The following is an 18,987-nucleotide window of genomic DNA, read 5'->3' on the forward strand; positions in this document are numbered from 1 at the left end:
GGAGGACGTTAACTATTTGGGCCATTTCATAAGAAAGGATGGTGTAATGACTGATTCAAGGTTGGTGCAAGATTTTACAATACCACAAACTACTAGGGAGTTACAATCTTTCCTCAGTCTCATGAATTATTATAGGGGTTTCATGAAGGGATCTGCAGATATTGCAAGACCGATTATGCAATTGTTGAAGATAGGGGTTAAGTTTTTGTGGCCGAAGGAATGTGAGGGAGCATTTGATGAGTTAAAGAAGGTGCTGATATCCAGTCCAGTTTCCAGACTTTCAGAAAGAATTTATATTGTCATGTGATGAATCAAACTACCCCCTTGACTGCATTTTGGGCCAGGAGGTCAATGGTCAGGAATATCCTGTTGCCTTTGCATCAAGACAATTGAATGCCGCAGGAAGAAATTATTCTACAATGGTGAGTGAGATGCTTAGTCTGGCAGATGGATTAACTTAATTTCGATGTTACTTGTGTGGGAGGAAGTTTATGATGATGATAAGCTATGAAGCTTTCAAATGGTTACCAGGCTTGAAGGACCCGACTAGTAGATTAATCAGACGGGCATTGAAACTCAGTAGATTTGAGTATGAAGTAATCCACAAGCCAGGAGGGAAACACTGATATGCAGATGGGCTAAGCAGAAAGATAGCTTTATTAAAAGCACTGGGTCATTATCTTGTAGAGTGATGAGCAGCATAGAACACCAATGAAGACTGTAGGCTGTATAAGAAACAACAGCAATTTGGTATGCATGATGGATTATTGTGCAGAGAGACAAAACTAGAACCACAAGAGGTGGTGCCAGTCAAGTTAAAACTGGAAGCTTTACATGATACGCATGATCTTATATTGCCAGGAGATGGTGGATGCAGGGCAATGAACATAAGGATGGCGCAAAGAAGTATTGGTGGAAAGGATGATGTGTGGCTCGATACATCAAGAATTGTGTGGATTGTGCATAGAGGGCCAATTTGAGTCAGAAGTATGTATTGTTACAAAGATTGCCATAAGCAACCGAATCTTTTAGTTCCATTAAAGTGGACATGCTAGGACCATTCAACTGAACACCAGTGAGTAATCATTTTGTGCTGACCATAACAGATCATTTTTCTTGTTACGTTGAGCTAGTGCCAATGCTGGACCAACAGGCAATCACAGTTGCACAGGTGTTTATTAATAGGTGGATATTAAAGTTCTGAGTGCCACAGATGATGATAACATACCAGGGGACGAACTTGATGTCAGATCTGATGAAAGAATTGTCAGTTTCTATGAGTGAAGAAGATGGGGACTAGCCCATTACATCCACAAACTAATGGAAGAACAGAGAGAGTTAATGAAACAATTGGGAAAATTCTTAGTTAATAAATGGATTCGAATCATTCAAACTGGGATGCATAACTCTAAAGTACATATTAGCACTGGGTTATCACCTTTCGACATAGTATATGGCACAAAAATGCTGTCGCCTATCGACATGACTGACCGGAAGAATGGCAGAAAGGGATAAGCAATCTGCAATTTTGCAATAAAATTGAAGGAAGTGTGGATTAGGGAACAAAGAACAAATACAAAGGCTTTGGAGAAACAGGAAGAGGCAGTGAGATGCGTGGGGACGTTACTGCAGTATAATGTGGGTCAATGGGTGATGTCGAGTCCATATACACTGAAGGGAAAGACAAAGAAGTTCTTAACACAGTACCAAAGACTGTGCTAAGTAGTCAAGCCTACGTCACTGATAAATGTGGAGCTGCAGTTGCCAACAAGAATATCAATTGTGCATGTGGAACGTCTGCGACCATTCAGGTATGCGCCAAAGGCGTTCCACAAGAAGCACTAGTAAAGGTAAGGAAGGACATTAAGAAGAAAAAGCAAAACTGTGAGCAATGGGAGAAGTAAGTCCAATTACATCAGACTTGTTATACATTAAGGTCAGGGGTGCAAGAATTGGCAGTTAGTAATGGATACACTCCAGGAATGTCTGAATGGGGTAGTCATCATATGCCCAACTCACAAGGTCATAGAGAGTAGGGACACATGCACCCTGTAACTATTTAAGGGAAGAATCTTTACCCGAAGGAAGTGACTGAACCAAAACATTATTTTTGGAGAGCAGGGCTTCGCCGGATCTGTTCAGTTTACAATGACACAGTGATCATTGCTAGTTGTTGTGAACAAGGGAAACTCATGGGAGCAAAATGTTTGGAGTTGCGAGACAGCGGACTACTAATTAACTGGACTAACTGTGATACAGTAGGACCTACATTTCATTTACCAGCAACTATGATTGGAGTTACTCTGTTTAGTGTGCCACAGCCACAGCTGTACTGGCCAGATGTACCACTAGAGATCTTATCAAAACAGAATGTTACCTTTCTCAATAATACTTGCATGCCAGGTCTGGGCCACTCCTTAAGTCCAAGAAGGACAGGTAACTGCAGAACAAATGCCACAGCATGTAGAGCCATATTGGAATAAGTACCAATGACTTAAAGTGTCACAATTGCTAGCATGATGGTGATTCTGATTGCTCCACCTAGTTTTTTTTTTTTTTTTTTTTTTTTTTTTTTTAATATCTGAGGTGATGTATCAGTAGTGTTAGGAAACCTGATGATGGGGTAATACAAGTTCCAGTAGATTAGATTCCCAGGACAAAAGATGACAGATAGATCAACTTACTTGATATAGTACTTATATAATAGCAAGGAACAGAGAAGTTGGGGTAACTGTATAGATAAAGAGTATAGTTGTAATCAAAGTAGACTAATGGGTCAGAGTAAGATTTGAGGGACCAGGTGTTATCCATGGAGGGAGGCAGTGTAGTGGCACTACCCAGTATTTTAGGAAAAAGTATTAAAAATCTTTGGTGTAAGTGACTAAAAGTAGCATTGAGGCCACCATGGAGTATTTTGGTAACAGCGCTGGCCGTCAGCCATGCTATGTGAATATGTAGGGACCAATAACAGGTGTGCAAGTGAATTGCAAGGCGAGGATAGTTCAGTGCAGCAAGGAATGATATAGTAAATGGGTCATTACCATGTGACTTGAGTGAGTTTGTTTGTTATGGGTGACATGACTGGACACCAGATTTGAGAGAAACAAACGGGCAGTAAAGAAGTATAAATGAGTCTGAATTTGAGGGCAGGATGGCATTAGATTCAGGGACTTGGTCATCGCTGAGTAGCAACACCACAACACCAGGGCCATGCTGGACTGCGACACAACTGGGCAGCGCCAGCAGCAACTTATAGTTCGAGACCAGGCTGCATCTGCTGTCATACTGGGTCCTTCACAGAACTTGGTGGCACAGCCCTGTCAACCTGCTATCCATGCCAGCTGCCACCGACACTGAGGCCCAGGGAGGGACTCAGTATCACAATGCCAGCCTATGTCCACTGCCTGTCTGAGGAGCGCAGCTCGGGACCCTCGCACAGCTGCCTCCGCCACCGTGGAGCAAAGAGCAGCAGGCCAGCACCTGGCGTATCAATGTGATGGGAACCACCGCTGTCGCAACTGGCCACGGCCTTGCCTTCACCACCGGGCCAGAGTCCTGACGCAGCATCACTGGGCGCCATCCTAGCAGCCGACACCAGCTGTACAGTCCACAGCTCACAAGGAGAGGTGTTCCTGCCTCATGTAGAATTGAAGATCTAATAAAGTTATATTGTCCAATGTTTCCACTGGTTTCCCACCACCTATAGCATTACCACACATGCACAACAGATGTGCCACTACAGAGTGGTCCACAGACCTCACACCTTACTGTTGCTCTCAACCAACTGTGTGTTTTCCCACTGGCACATCACTTTATGGCTGAGCACTGAACAAGATGGTGCAGTGAACATGAATTCAAGAGGGCAGATGGTCAAATCCCTATCTGGTCATTTAGATTAAGTTTTGTTGTGATTTCCCTAAATACTTTGCAAGGACACTCCCAGTTTCCTTCCATATCCTTCCCCAATCTGAACTTATGTTCCGTTTCTAATGACCTCATTATCAATAGGACATTAAACCCTAATTGTTTTCTTAATAGTGAGGTAACTGCATGCAAGGAGCTGGCAGTCTGCACTGTGCAGGCTCCACACGGACCTCCTCTCCCACTTTGTCAGCTGTTTCATTGCCATGTATCCCACATGGCCAGGAACCCTTAAGAGTGTCATTTTCTTCCATTGATATTGTAACTAGAAACTGATGTTCTACATTTTATGGACAGTTTAGTCTGCTGACTAAAAGTGCTGGATGGTCTATACAACAACTAGGGAATTGGAGCAGGTGAGAAATTTTCTGTCTTATTCACATCTCAGCTGTTTCGTTGTCTCCACAATATCATGATGTTCGGTGTCCAAAGTAGTGCAATCATTCAGGAGACAAATTCTGGAGACACACTCAGGAGAAATGATAGCAAAGCCTACACTTTCTACTGCTTCAATGTATGAAATAATATACCCTAAAAACCATTCTTCTGATTTAAAATCTTAACTAAACGTTACCTGACTTATAAGATTTGAAGCAAATGACTTTCTGTACTCCATTAAATTTAAAAATATCCAGGGTCTTTCAAATAACAGGACCCACTTTGCTTGAATCCTCAGTAGCATTGTGACATTTGGGTGTCATGCATACAAGTGTTCCATATGTAGCTGGGCAACTACGAGCATAGAAGTGACTATTCTATGGAGTGATATGTGTGTCTGTGTTGCATCATGAGGAGCTGCCATCAGATGGATAATCGTGGTTACCACACCACAGTGCAAAGACTTGGAATAGGGCTTGTTCTCTAAGCTCCAGTAGCCAAACTAATGCCCTCATGATGGACTGCATCTAATTTCTATAGATATGATGCTTGTACAGAGTCATAAACCATACAACCATAATCAATGCAGGAACAAATAAAGCTTCTATAAAATTACAGCAGGCATGTTCAATCTGCTCTCCAAGTTTAAAACACTCTCCGATATAGCTTTGAGTTTCAAATGTGGCAGCCAACTAAGCCTCTTGTCACATATAAGGCCCAGGAGCATCACCAAATTCATAAAACGTGTAAGTCATGTATGTTAACAATAAGGTCACTGGATGAATAAGTTACTGTACTGGTACAGTACTACAGGGTATGAATGACTAAATTTGATGCACACAGTTTTAGAGGTGGAAAACTTAAAGCTAGTATTCTCTGCCTATTTCTCATGTCCTTTTCCCATCTTTTGAAGTTGATGACATATGGTTAAGATTGGAGGGTAAATAAAAAAATTGAAAAAATATCCACGTACAGTGAACATTTGACAGGACATTTTAGAATGGACAAAATATTGTTTAAAGAAAAAGGACAAGGCTAACACTTAAAATACTTCCTGTAGGGGACATCATTTTCCTGAATAAAATGATTTGAGAAGCTGTCTCTCACTCTGTATTTCAAATATCAGTCACTAAGGATGGATCACTATAAAATGTGGAGATGCCAGTGGAAAAAATATTGTATCTCCAAGTAGTGTCGTATGCCTATTCAAATCAAAAAACATCTGTATGAAGTGTCTCAAACAAAACTTTCATATTGCCACTTACATTTGGATTGGATTATTAAGTGTAAAATAATACTTGACTTCAAGATGTGTGATCCTTTCCTGGCTTTGGGTGAGAGATCAGGATAGATTCTGTCCAAGAACTGTCATAATCAGATCTTATTCAAACATTCCAGGAGGATTTCTTTGGCTTTGGCTGTCAAGGCCAGGAGCTGTGTTTTTTCCCTACAGACAAGGCAGTTTCTAAATCCCACATTGATAACAGGTAGCTGTATGTCAGTGTGAGCAGAATCGAAGTTCCATCTTCTATTATCCACAATGCCTCACAGTATTTGAATGTGGCGGTCTCATTTCACTTGGATGCTACATAATGAAAATTATCTGCACAATAAGATGTGGTGACGTTATACAAATGTTATTTTGCTGTATAGATGCTACTGTGGTTCTACCCTTCCTTGCAGAAATCTTCCTAACTGACTCTGATGGCCAAAATGGAATGATTTATCAAACTCAGGAACACTTCCCATGGCCTGTGACTACTTTATTTATTTTTTCACTGAGTCTTTGTCATCACTATCTGAAAGAATGCAATTTTCACTCCTGGTGGTATGGACTTGAACCTTCACAGCGCCACTGGCCTGTCCCTAGTTACAGAGTGACGTTCATCATTCCATCAGGCTGCAACTTCTACTGTACTAAAGTCTGTGTGATGGATGCTTCGGCATTGTTGTGGGTCATGCTTCTGATGAAATCCAGTTTGTCCTGGATGCTCTCTCAACATTCAAATGTCACTAGTTAATTGTATAGTGTCAAGTTTGCTCCGTTGAGCATCCATAGCGGTGGTCTCCTTTTATAGACTGCCCTTTCTGTAAGGTGTACCATATTGGAAAATGGTTGCTTGATTGTATACCAGCAACATCTTCCCACTGAGCAGTGTTCACAAGGCAGATGAAAAAAATGAAAGAGCTATGGTATAGAAGGGCCCTTTTTCAAAAATAAGGGTGTCACTAACCTCTGTTCAGGAAGGGCATGCCATGTGACAAGAGGGGATTCTTACATTCTTAGCTTGTGGGGCAGCTGGTTACGGGACCCTAGAGATGATTATGGGCACCAAAATCTCCAAGCAGGAGGAACAGACAAGGAAGTTCTTTAGTTAAATCTCTGAGAGTGTCTCTGACAAGTGAGCCATACGGTGATAGATAAACTGAGGGTAGTGTAATCTGTAGTAATAAATTTGGCAACTGCCTGTAACTGGGAGTTGAGTGTGATACGGTTGCCATAGTTGCTACTGCTGCTCACTGACACACAGACTCGCCGATTTTTACTGTTTCATCATCAGCCTCATTCTTCCTGTAGAGCACACAGTATTTTAGCACAGGTATGTCAGATTCTTTAAAGTGTATTTCATGTAGACATAAGCCTAATGGACTTCCTGAACTAGAAGTTTTAGCTTACCTATGTGAGTTCTGAATCCATTAATATTCTGCCATGCAATGAGAACCATTTATTGGTGGGAATTTTCTTTCCATCTTTTTCTCTGCCTTGGAGATGTGGCTATGCCATTAGCAGGAGTGGTAGGTTTCATCCACATAGTCAACATTTATAAACTTACATTCACTGTCAGACAGCAAAAATACTCTGTAATCAAATGCATTTAGTGCAACTGCATTTGATTTTGATTCAGTATTTCCTGTGGGTTTTTCACTATTTGTCAGTATAGATAAGGATGTGTGGTGACCTAGCAGTGATCAAGTGTTCCAATGAGGAAATTCTTTAAACAGTGCTGAAGCAACAATCTCTGACTCAGTCAGCTCTAGCCTTGTGTATGCATGTGTTTTGTGTGTGTCTCCATCAGATAATAAAGTGTAGACATTTGGTATTTATGGTCTCCTTCACTCCATCTGGAATATCTCTACCTTAGTCTGTACTACAGATGATTTTATTACACAGTCCTTTAATGCCATAGTGAAACTCCCTTGGCTATCTGATGTATCAGTCAGTTTTGCGGTAGATGTGGGTAACATAACAATGATTACCTTGCAGGTGCATTTGCAGTTATAGATACTTTTTTTTCCAACTTCATTGGTTTTTGTCTGTGTGGAGGTATTGTTTGTAAGTTGCTACTTTATCAGTGCCACAGCAAAATGAGGTTGTAAAGCTTAGATGGCACAGAGTCTTCAATGCTTATTTCGCTTCACTACAGGGTATTTTCCTAATTACTTAGATCTTCTGAATTTTCCACTGCTCACCGCATATAACTGCTCCAAATGGGACGATGTCTAGGGGCTTCGCCAGCTGTATACAGATGCAGGGGGAATTGGCCACTGTCTGTAAACACTTGGAAGTTGTGTTGGCCACAATCAACAGGATAGTGCCCTATAGTGGCACTGGCGCACCTGAGACGAATGCTTTGCACTTCTAGTGCCTATAATGTTGCCTTTGATCCCCAATGTCACAGCACCTTTCGATTCACACACCCTGGCCACTTGACACTTACCTGAAGTTCAATAGCAATAGTGGTGGGGTCACAAATCTCTGGGCAGATGGCAAAAATGGGTAGTGGCTGTCCCCCTATGCTTTAAAAAACAGGGTTGAGTGATTGCCAGTAGTAAAAGTACATCTGAACCAGCACAGGGCATCTTGTCTATTGGAACTGGAGCTGATCTTACTGAAAGGGCCAAACATGGGCAGAGGGTGGGGTTGCTTGTCATTGGGAGCCCAAACATTAGATGAGTCCCTTAGGGAACTAGCAGGCAAGCCGGAAAAGATAGCCAGTGTCCACTCTGTTTGCTTGTCAGGTGTCATGTACTAATGTCTTAGATGCGTAGGAGGCTCTGTCAGCAGCGACTGAGCACACTGTGTGGGGTCAGCTGCAAATCATGGCTCATGCTGGCATGAATTACACATGTCATGTGGGTTCAGAGGCCAGTGTTGGTTCCTACAGGCAGCTGGCTGCTTTAGTGAAGACAAACTGTCTTGCTCACAGAGAGAAAGCAGAGCTGATGCTAAATAATTTGGTGAAGATAAATGTCGAAGGTGTATCAAGCATGGTAATCAGATGCTGTTTTATAGACCTCACCCCCCACTCTCAGGATCAGTAATGGCAGAGCACAGAGCATTTGATGGGAAACTTGGAGAATACTTCACATAATTTACTGGCCATGTTATGGTATTAGTTGGAGATTCCAGCGTACCTATTACTGACTAGGAGTTGCAAGGGGTTGAGATGGGTAGTAGGGACAGGGAATCATGTGAAACTGTTCTAAATGCTTTGTAAATTAGCTTGAGCAGATAATCAGAGAACCCCCTCTTGGAGGCAACATATTAGATCTCCTGGTTACCAACAGGCCCAACTCTTCAAGCTTAGCTAGTGTAGAAAGGGAATCAGTGGTCATAAGATCATTACAGCATCACAGATTATAGCCGCAAATAAGAATATAAATAAAGATAGGATGATATTTTTTGCTTAGCAAAAGTGACAAGGAAAAGTTTTCAGATAACCTAAATGACCAACATGAAAATTGCATCTTCAGTCCCGACAATGTTGAGCATCAATGGACAAAATTCAAGGATATTTGTACAATACACTTTAGACAGATATGTGCCAAGCAAAGTTGAGAGCAATGGAAAAGACATGTCATAGGGCAACAGCCTCGCTAGAAAGCTGCTACGAAAGCAAGGACAGATTCGATGCAAATTTAAATGCAATCAAGCCTCACAAACCAAACTGAGGAGCAACTTGATTGAGAAGTCGTGGCTCCAGTCTTGGAACCACATGCAGCCGGAAGAGCAGTGTGCTGACCACATGCCCCTCCATATCCGCATCCAGTGATGCCTATGGGCTGAGGATGACATGGTGGCTGGCCAGTTCCATTAGGCCTTCATGGCCTGTTCGGGGAGGAGAGGAAACCTCACAGACAAACAGAAACTGAACCCAGCCAAAATTTGTATAAGGAGAGCCATGCAAAAGGCACTGAACAAATTTGAAAGTAAAATTCTATCTACTGACTTGATAGAAAATCCTAAAAAGTCTTATGTTAAATCAGTGATCAGATCAAAGCAATCTATCCAGACACACTGTGAACATAATGACACTGAAATGGAGGAAAACAGAGAGATGGCTAAAATACTAAATATCTTTTTCCAAAACTGATTCTGTGAGGATTTCTCCTTTAAATCATCACACAAACATCAGAACGACAGATGTCAAACCCACTGGACCTGACAGGATACCAGTATGATTCTAATTAAGCATGCAAAAGAACTTGCTCCTATTCTACCAGCAGCATACCATAGGTCACTGGTAGAGCAAGAGTGCAGGCCATTCCCATTTTCAAGAAGGGTCGTCGAACAGATGCACAAAACTATAGACCTATCCCTCTGACATCAGTCTGTTGCAGAACTCTGGAATATGTTTTATGTTCACATATTATGACATTTCTGGAGGCAAAACATCTCCTTTGTGGGAATTAACATGGGTTCTAAAACTAATGATTGTATGAAACCCAGCTAGCCCTGTTAGTCCACAAGACCCAGAAAGCAGTAACTACTGTCACCCAGGTTCACGTTGTTCCTTGACTTCTGGAAGGCAATCAATACAGTTCTGCACTGCTGCCTAATGAACAAAATACAAGTATACGGTATGTCTGACTAGCTAAGAGACTGCAGTGAAGAGTTTTCAGCAAACAAAACACAGCATGTCATTCACAATGGCGAGGAATCTCCAGATGTAAAAGTAACTTCGGGTGGACCCTGAGAGAGAGTTACAAGACCATTACTTTTCACAATATATATAAATGACATCATTGATAATGTCGAAGTCCCATGATCCTTAATGCAAATAATGACGGAGAGGTCACAATGCTAGAAAATTGTAGTGAAATGCAAGAAGACCTGCAGGTGAGTGACATTTGTGCAGGAAGTTGCAATTGACTCTCAACGCAGATGAATGTAACACATTGTGCATAAACAGGTACAAAGACCCATTACTCTGTGATTACAAAATTGCAGAACAATCACTGGGAGCAGTCACATCCATAAAATCTCTAGTAGTACGTGCATGGAGTGATTTAAAGTGGAATGACAGAAGGTAAGGCAGATGTCAGACTGAGATTCATTTGACGAATTCTCAGGAAATGTGGCCCACCCATAAAGGAGGTAACTCGTAAAGCCCTCATTCAAATAATGCTTGAATAATGCTCATCAATCTGAAATCTGTATGAGATAGGACTGATGATGGAAATGGTGAAGATCAAAAGAAGAGCAGTGCATTTCATTTCAGGTTTGTTTAATAAGTATGAAAGTGTCACGGAGATGCTCAGCCAAGTCCAGTGATAGATACTGCAACAGAGGTGTTCCACATCACAGTGTGGTTTACTGTTAAAAGTTCCGAGAGTGTTTTTCCCTAGAAGAGTCAACCAATAAATTGCTTCCTTCTACATGTATGTTGCAAAATGACCATTAAGGTAAAATTAGAGAGATTTGAGCCCTCACGGAGGCATAAAACCAACTGTTCTACCTGCAAACCATTTGTAACTGGAACAGGAAAACAGATTTGTGACAGGTACTCAAAGTACCCTCCGCCATACACCATATAGGTGGCTTGTGGCATATAGCTGTAGATACAGATGTAGACCACCTTTGCAGTTAACTCACTTCAGTGGAGATGTGCATGGGGATTTGGGTTCATGGACTACTGATCCACATCTGATATAGGTTGATTGACTCGTGCAGTCATAGACACAAAATGTGGCTGTTGACTAGCCACAGCACAGACTAAGTTCAAGTAAATCGCTTAAGGTGCCAATAAAACTGGCCACCTCTCAGAATTCTAACTCCAAGCACCTGCAGTATTTGGCAACACTTTTCTTTCTGTGAAAGAACTCATGACTGCATCAAGATCAGAACAGTTTATGTTCGAGTTTCCTCGCCATACATAGGCCACCAGCTGCCTAATGCCAGTGACACCTAGCTGATCGCAATGCAGTGCACCTTTGGCCCATTTCTGCTCTCACACTGGCATGCATAAACTTGTTTATTATTATAGTTTGGCTTTCCGCATGAAGTAGATTAAATAAACCATGCAATAACACAATACATGTAAGTTGCTACAAGTACATTTATCACTTGTCTTTTTTTCATTTGAAGCTCTAGTAGTTATCCTGCAGTTATGTATTGGATTTTGCATATTTGAATCACGTAAATGTTGTTTAAATGTTATAAAATAGTCAAAAAATGGCTCTGAGCACTATGGGACTTAACTGCTGTGGTCATCAGTCCCCTAGAACTTAGAACTACTTAAACCTAACTAACCTAAGGACATCACACACATCCATGCCCAAGGCAAGATTCGAACCTGCAACCGTGGCGGTCGCACGGTTCCAGACTGCAGCGCCTAGAACTGCTCGGCCATTTCGGCCAGCTATAAAATAGTCGCAAGTGGAAAAATTTCTAACATTTTGGACAAATTGTTGGCTTTTGTTCTAATAGAAGGGTGAAGAAGTTGATTCAAAATAAATGGGACATAAAAAAAGTATTTCTGTGACTACAGTAATGACTTTATTTCAGAAACACACATATAGACTGAAAGGTTAACTTTCCCAGCTTCTATGCTCATTCACAGATGTTTGATGTGGGCTTTGTTTGTGACATGGCAGACGTCTATTTAGTGCTGCACTTTCTGCCAGACCATTTCCAATTTAGCCCGATCAGTCAGTTAACCATGCTGATTGTCTGATGCCTTAGCTGCTGGAGTCCTGCAGAAATAACGGTAGGTAAACCACGTCCTTCACACATCCCCAAATAAATAAATAAATAAATCCAGTAAATAAATCCAGTGGTGTCAGGTCAGGTGACATGGGGGCCACAACATGAAAGGCACATCATTCAGCCCAGCACAACAAATCCAGGTGTTCCTTGATGTGACTGTATGATGTTATGCCCATGTGGCTGGGGTCCATCCTGCTGCAAAATGAAGTTGGGTAACTCTTCTGGCAGCTGAAGCAACAGCCAGACATGAGATATGTTATGCCTCTATCAGCAGATTCTGCAAAGTAGAAAGGCCTACTGACTCTGCATCTGGTTATGGTGTAAAAACATTGACTTTCGGATAATCACATTCATGTTCTAGACACGCATGCAGGTTTTGTGTACTCATTCTCAAATTATGCTTGTTCACTTTACCACTTAAGTGAAATATGGCTTCTTTGAACCATCAGCTGTTTTTATTTTAAACCCATATTCTACTGGTTTCGGTCTTGGACCATTTTCATGGATGAAGGGTTAAAATGGTTTAAGCTACCATATTACAGTAGTCATTACTTAAAATATGTAGTGCATGCCATGAATGTAAATATATGACACAGGACTTTAAAAGCAAACATCCAAATATTAAATTATACAGAACAGTACTGAGATAAGATCAGGACTGTATTACTTACTTTATACATTACTTAAAGGCTGTCGGCAGTCACTTCCAAAAATGTTTAAGTATGGCTTCACTAGGAACACAAGTCTGTCTGCGAAACCATCTGCATCCATCCATACTTGACAATCAATGCACAATTATCTCCATTTTGGTTTATTAGCTGGCTTTAGCATCTGCAACATTTGAATTCTGTAAGCCTTGAACTGCAGACGCTTGGGCAGCACATGCCACATTGTTGATTGACGTACGTGCTCTACTTGGTTCTGGGGCTTTTTTAAGGGTCGTACAAATGTTTTCTACTACTTCATTCATGACAGAGGGCCATCCTGTGGTTTTATTTATTTATTTATACATCAAGTTCCGTAGGACCAAATTGATGAACAAATCTCCAAGGTCATGGAACGTGTCAGTACATGAAATTACAATGTAAAAGTAATAACAGATTAAAAAAAAAGTTTATGAACCCAAAACAAGTCAAGCCACAAGTTTAAGTGAACACAATCAACAATGTATCATAGGAATCAGCTTAATTTTTCAAGAACTCCTTGACAGAATAGGAGTAGTGACTCATCAGTTTCGATTTGAAAGTGTATGGATTACTGCTAAGATTTTAGATTTCTTGTGGTTGCTTACTGAAAATGGATGCAGCAGTATATTGCCCACCTTCCTACACAGTTATGGAATTCCTATCCAAATGCGGGTTGGATTTCTGCCAAGTATTAACTGAGTGAAAGCTGCTTATTCTTGGGAATAAGCTGATATTGTTAACAAGAAACAACAGCAAAGAATATATATATTGAGAGACCAATGTCTTAATACCCAGACTGTTGAATAGGGGTTGACAAGAGGTTCACGAACTTACACCACTTATTGCCCGAACCGCCCATTTCTGAGCAAAAAAATCCTTTTAGAATGGGAAGAGTTACCCTAAAATAAAATACCATACGACATAAGCAAATGAAAATAAGCAAAGTAGACTAATTTTCATGTTGAACAATCACTTACTTCAGATACTGTTCAAATAGGAAAAATGACAGCACTAAGTCATCAAACAAGATCCTGAATGTAGACTTTTCATGACAGTTTACTATCTATCTGAACACACATAAATTTGAACTGTTCAGTTTCACTAATCATATGCCCATTCTGTAAAATTAAAACATCGGGTTTCATTGAATTGTATGTTAGAAACCATAAAAACTGAGTCTTACTGTGATTTAGCATTATTTTATTTTCTACAAGCCATGAACTGCTCTATTTGAAACTGAGCCAATGTTGCACACATCATCATTTACTACCAAGCTAGTGTCATCAGTAAACAGAAATATTTTAGAGTTGCTTGTAATATTGGAGGACATATCATTTATATAAAGTTTATATAAAGAAGGAACAGGTGTGGCTGATCCCTGCCCCCCCCCCCCCCCCCCCCCCCCCCGTCTCCTCACCATTTGACTGTACCCCCCTCAGATCACAGCCATTCCAACACTGAATAATGACCTTTTGCTGTCTGCAGTTAAAGTAAGAGGTGAACCAATTGTGAGCTGCTCCCCGTATTCCATAATGGCCCAACTTCTGTAGCAATATTTTGCGATCAACTCAATTAAACTCCTTAGTTAAATAAAAAAATAGGCCTAGCCTTGAAAACATTTTGTTTAACCCATCAAGTAGCTCACAGAGAAAAGGTAATAGAGCATTTTCAGTTGTTAAATGACTTCTAAAGCCGAACTGTTCATTTGATAGCTAATTATGTGATATAAAATTATCAATTGTCCTTACACAGCCTTTTCAATAACTTTAACAAAAACTGATGGCATAGATATAAGGTCTAAAATTGTCTACATTATCCCTTTTTATAAAGCAGCTTTACTACTGAGTACTTTAATCATTCAGGAAACTGACCATACCTAAAGGAAAAATTACAAATATGGCTGAGTAAGGGCTAACATGTGCAGAACAGTACTTTAATATTCTGCTAGGCACTCCATCATGTCTGTGAGAGTCCTTAGTCTTCAGTGATTTAATTATTGACTCAATCCCCCCCCCCCCCCCCCCCCTTGTCAGTATCAGAGAGGAGTATTTTAGACATCAATCTCAGAAAGGCATTGCGAAGAGAGTTATATGATTCCCTGTTAGAAACTAAATTTTTATTTAATTCACCAGCAATGCTCAGAAAATGATTGTTAAATACTGTACATATATCTGAATTATCAGTAACAGAAATATTTTTACTACGAACTGACTGTATCGTCGACCTTGTGGTGCTGACCAGACACTTCCTTCACAACTGACCATATGGTTTTAATTTAGCTATTCCATTTGCGTATGTTTTGCCTTCATAATAGCATTTTTAAGCATCTTACAATACCATTTGTAATGCGCTACTGTAGCTTGATTGTGACTATTTGTAACATTATGATAAAATTCCCACTTTGTTCTACATGATATCCTAAACCCACTAGTCAGCCACCCAGGCTACCTTTTACTCCTAGTACCCCCTTTAGAACGTCTAATGGAAATCAGCTCTCAAAGAGCATGAGAAATGAGTTAAGGAAAGCATTATATTTGTCATCTGCGTTATCGGCACTATGAACACCCTGTCACTCTTGTTCGTCGTTGAGTTTAAAAAAACTCGATATTGCCATTGGATTAACTTTCTTACATAATTTGTAGTTATATGTGACATTTGTTTGAATACAAAAGCCTTTTAGTGATAAAATTTGTGCATCATAATCTGAAAGGCCATTCAACCATTTGCTAACAGAATGCCCATCTAGTAATGAAGAATGAATAAAAGTTATGTCTGTGGCTGTGCTACTGTTCCACTGCACCCTAGCTGGAATAAACAGTCTGCATCAGATCGTATGAATTTATGAGATCTACCAACGTCAAAAGTAATATTGAAGTCACCACTTATAACTAGTTTCTGGTACTTCCTACAAAGTGAATCAAAAACACTCTCTAGTTTGAGCAGAAATGCTCTGAAGTCAGAGTCAGGGGACTTATAAAAAACAAAAATTAAAAGTTTAGTTTCATTAAATTCAACTACCCCTGCACAACATTCAAATATCTGTTCCGTGCAGTGCCGGGATACCTCTATGGACTCAAAGGAACACTGTTTTTTTTAACACATGGTCTCCCCCCCACCCCATCCCCCACTCCGCAAGGAACTCCTTGAAAAACAACCAGCTAATCCATGTCCTGGTGAAGGAAGCCTCTGCACTGTCAAATTGTTCAAGTGGGGGGTGCTCCGATATACCAATAATTTCAGAGTCAACACCTATAAGCAGTTCACTAACTTTATCTCTAATCTCTCTCATATTTTGATGAAATACGCTAAATCCTCCTCTACCTGTAAACATGACGTCCTCTGAAGGTGATACCTTAGTTAGAGGGACTTCCTTTACGCAGATATACATATCAGCTGATTTCAATCTGAAACAGGTGCAGCTCTAACATCAACTACTGCAGGAATTTTTTCATTAGTGACCCCACCACCACCCGCTACACTGTCACCTATAAGGTTTGCCAGCCTCCCCTTCCCACACATATTGAGGTGCAGGCCATGCCTGTGTGTGTGTGTGTGTGTGTGTGTGTGTGTGTGTGTGTGTGTTTCCATATAAGATACACCATGCTTTACTAGTGAATTAGTTGAACCTGCTACATTTCTTAGTGGTTGGTTGGTTTGTTGGGGGAAGGAGACCAGACAGCGAGGTCATCGGTCTCATCAGATTAGGGAAGGAAGTCGGCCGTGCCCTTTGAAAGGAACCATCCCGCCATTTGCCTGGAGCGAGTTAGGGAAATCACGGAAAACCTAAATCAGGATGGCCGGACGCGGGATTGAACCGTCGTCCTCCCGAATGCGAGTCCAGTGTCTAACCACTGCGCCACCTCGCTCGGTTTTCTTAGTGCAAGTTACATCTACAGACATAATGGTTATGGTAATTTTACGGAACTAAGCAGCATGGATATTAGTACCATTTCTCATTATGAACATACTGTTTAGTAAAACAAATCACATAATTCTCCATGAGGAAAGTTACTTTTACATTATTAGTAAATATTTATAGAACAGCAGTTCGATTATTTGGAGGCGGAGACAGAGAGAACAGAGTCTCGTGTTGGTGGCTTCTCAAACATACCTTTTCACCACTGGGTAGTCCACGGAGAGAAACAGATAACATTCAAAATGCTGAAGAATCCTGTGTATTACAGTGCGAAACAGTTTTTATGATCAGCAGGTTATTGGTAATGCTGGGCCGTGTAAATGTCTAGGAGAGCAACTCAGTCCCCCACCAATGTCAACACTTCTTGTCATTGTTTGTTTTGTTTTAGGGCGTAAAACAAATTAGGGTCATACGCACCTATGTCATAACTGTAGAACACAAAGACAAAGAGAAGAGTTAAAACTGAAAATACGTCAATCCCAATCGATGGACGACAAGACAGCTAAAAACAGGGACATGGAGAAAGGTCTATAAAATATACCATAGAAAAACGGAGGTCCTGAACTAAAAATCATTCTGTCAGGAAATGGTGGACCGTCAAAAGTTGAGCGCAATGGTGATGGCTGAAAAGACAGTGCCCAGTACGCAACCTTGTTAAAATGATCTCATTGCAGCGAGAGGGCCCAGAGGAGGTAATCTGAGCCACTGGTAGAGACTCAATAACCTGGAGCTTGTTCCCATGAAGGGAGGACCAGTGGTGATGCGAAAGTGACATCAACCTGCTGACTGACAGCAACACAGAGATCATCACAGAAAATGTAAGAACTAGCACGCTGAGGTACGAGGACTGCATCCTTGGCAGCAGCGTCAGCAGCCTTGTTTCCTGTCAGACCCACATAAACATCCCAGTGGCTCCCTCAAAAGTGAGCAAGTGACAGCTGTCCTAGACCTGGTGCACTAAGGGATGAACGGTGTACAGTACGCAGAGGCTTAGAAGGGCACTAATAGAGTATGAGCAGATGACGCATTTGAAGAGCCTGTGTCACCAGATCTTCTGGATGGCCTGATACAGGGCGAAGAGCTCAAAAAAATAATAATGGGGGGTGGGGGGTGGGGGGGGTGTACGATGTGCCGATTCTATGCTGGGGGGGGGGGGGGGTTTTCAGGTCACACCTTAACCAAAACTTCAGAAATCATGACAATCGGAAGAAACAGCAAAATTATTGTGACAGCCAAAGATTATATAAATTACATTGCTGCCCGTGTATAGAAATACATTGCCTCTTTTCTTGCTGTCAGTGGTTAGATGAAGCTGTTATCCCAGGTAATGACATCACTGGTGTTGATGACAAAAATAATAATACCATAGACAGCTGGCTGGTTGTAAACAAAGAAGTGGTGAACTCAAAAAGTAATGTAAACTTTTTCCTTGTTTAATGTATTTCTCCCTGTATTTCAGAACGTAGGCAACCAATAAATGGCATACGTTCAGAACTGATATAATGTTAAAATTATGATTTAATGAACAACGTGTTGACTGGTAAATCCTAAGATTTGACAATGATGCACATACACTCAACTGAAGAAGTGGAAGGAAGTTGTGCTTGTCAGGGTCGAGACAGGGCATTCCTCCATGGCCAACAGGCAACAGGTCCCACTAGCTTCCAGTGTTGCTATCTGTACTCCACATTTTAACTAAAGGCATTTTATTTACTAGCAAGTGCATAGGCTTAATATGTCAAGAGGACTTGCCACAAGTTTTGTCCCAGGATAACACAGTAATGCAACGATTTTAAAAGTGTGTGTGGAATGGAACCATCATCTTTAATGTCAGTATATAACAAGAGTGACTAGCTCATCCATATTTTATCATTTGATCAGCCAGTCAATATTTATTTGCAGTGCTATTTTATCTTTTCTTAGCTTTACTTTTTTTATTATAAATTTTGTTTATCCATGGATTTGATCATGCAGTAAAACATATTTTAAATAATAGTATGCAACTAGATTTTGGCAGCAGCAATCTATATGCGCCTTCTATAATTTTAAGCATTCTTCTAGTGAATTTGTGTAATGGAGAAGACTTTTTGTTCGCC

Source organism: Schistocerca americana, chromosome X (assembly GCF_021461395.2).
Source record: "Schistocerca americana isolate TAMUIC-IGC-003095 chromosome X, iqSchAmer2.1, whole genome shotgun sequence".
Lineage (NCBI taxonomy): Eukaryota > Metazoa > Arthropoda > Insecta > Orthoptera > Acrididae > Schistocerca > Schistocerca americana.